Source organism: Tupaia chinensis, unplaced genomic scaffold, assembly GCF_000334495.1.
Source record: "Tupaia chinensis unplaced genomic scaffold, TupChi_1.0 Scaffold000388_1, whole genome shotgun sequence".
Classification (NCBI taxonomy): domain Eukaryota; kingdom Metazoa; phylum Chordata; class Mammalia; order Scandentia; family Tupaiidae; genus Tupaia; species Tupaia belangeri.
Window position 1 is genome coordinate 1,233,916 of NW_006159890.1, and position 1,781 is coordinate 1,235,696.

The window sequence follows — 1,781 nt, forward strand, 5'->3', positions numbered from 1 at the left end:
CAACTGAAAAACCCAAGCTTCCACTCTAAGCTATTGCATGCCCTCAAGTTATGATGGGAAATGATGAGAGGACTTGAGATTGGGATTTAAGAAAGTATAAGAAAAATGTTGAAAGAAAATTTATTACTATATCAAATTGAGAATAATAATATTTTTATTTTTAGCAAGTACAGAAAAATGTATTGAGACAAACATATGTTGAACGTCAGGATTCTTTTTAAATAATTTTAGTGTAGGATCCAACAGATGGCATAATGGCTATGTCTCCGGACTCCCATGTAGTTAACCTCGGTTCAAGTCATGGACCCGGTGGCTTAAACTCAATGTTGGGAGCATGTGCGTGTATGCCCAAGATCCCGAGAAGAGAATGGAGGAGAAGGAAGTCTGGCAGAGCCTCCCCTGGGGGTTAATTTCTTGCTTTCTGTCTCTCTGTCTCTCTCTGTCTTTCTTGCAAGTGCAAGTGCCCTATAGCAAAAACCTCACCCCCTAAAAATTAATAATAATAATAATTTTAGTGTACTCCTAGGAATTGTTTTTAAAACTCTAAATTGAGAAGGAGAGCATGGGCCATCTGTTTGCTAATTAGCTGTACTCAAACGCAAAGTAAACTTTCTTCTATGGCTATGTCAGGGGCTGGTTTTATAATTTGGAGCAACTTAGCTCCTATTCTTCCATTGAAACTAGGAAATAGATTAAGAGACTAAGAGATTAAGAACACTATCTTTCTTGATAATTACATTTCAAAAGAAAACCTCCCAGGTCATTGAGCATTCTGGTTTAGAAAACTGACAGGAGGTTTTTCTTAATAAATAAATAAATAAATGTAAAGGTTCAGAGAAAGCACTTGCAATCTTTCTAAAGTAAATACTCTTTTTAGAAAACGAAAGATTAGGAGCCTATGATTAGGCAGAAGTCAGTGTAAAGTTTAGTTACCTCACAGGAAACTTTAATGCCCTCTATGTTCCAGGTAACATTAAAGTCTGAGTAGTATTGATAATTGTCTTTTAACAATGAGACAACAATGATCATTAAGATTCCAATATTGAAAACCAACCGGATCGAGCCGGCCAGTAGTTCCAGACACCAGGCAGACTGAGGCTGCAGGCCCAATCTCTCTGGACCTTCGCACATCCCCACCGTTCCTCCTCCTTGGACCCCAGGTTGGTTGTCGGGGACTTTAAGGCGAACTCTCACCCCACCCCACCCACAAACCAGATCAAGCCGGCCAGTAGTTCTGGACACCCGGCGGAGTCAGGCTGCAGGCCTGACCAACCTGGTCCTGTCACTCATACTCTGGCCCTTTCCCACTAGCCTTTGGACTCTCTGAATTTTGGTGATTTGAAGCGCGCACTGCACGCAATTTCCTTTTTTCGTTTTGTTTTTCTTTGCTCTTGAGGTGTTGCTTATTAGGTCAGTTGGAGGCTCACCACTCATTAGAAACAGGGAGGACTTTGGGCCACCCAGGACTAGTGGCAACAGTTAATGGTAATTGTGAGCGAGAGGTAGCCAACCCTAAGAGAAATCATCAATTTTCTAATCCTGTACAACTTTTAACACTCAGAGATAACTTAAATAAGTTAGGAAGCAACATATAGATTACCTGATGACTAGTAACAATCTCAGAGGTTCAAGAAATATGAGCAACCAACAAAAGACCTCTCCCTCAAGGGAAATCATCAAGCCTACATCACCCACAGTCAATACAATGGACGTTGTGGACCTGTCTGATAAGGAATTCAGAATATTTGTAGTGACCAAACTAACTGAGATGGAAGAGAAAA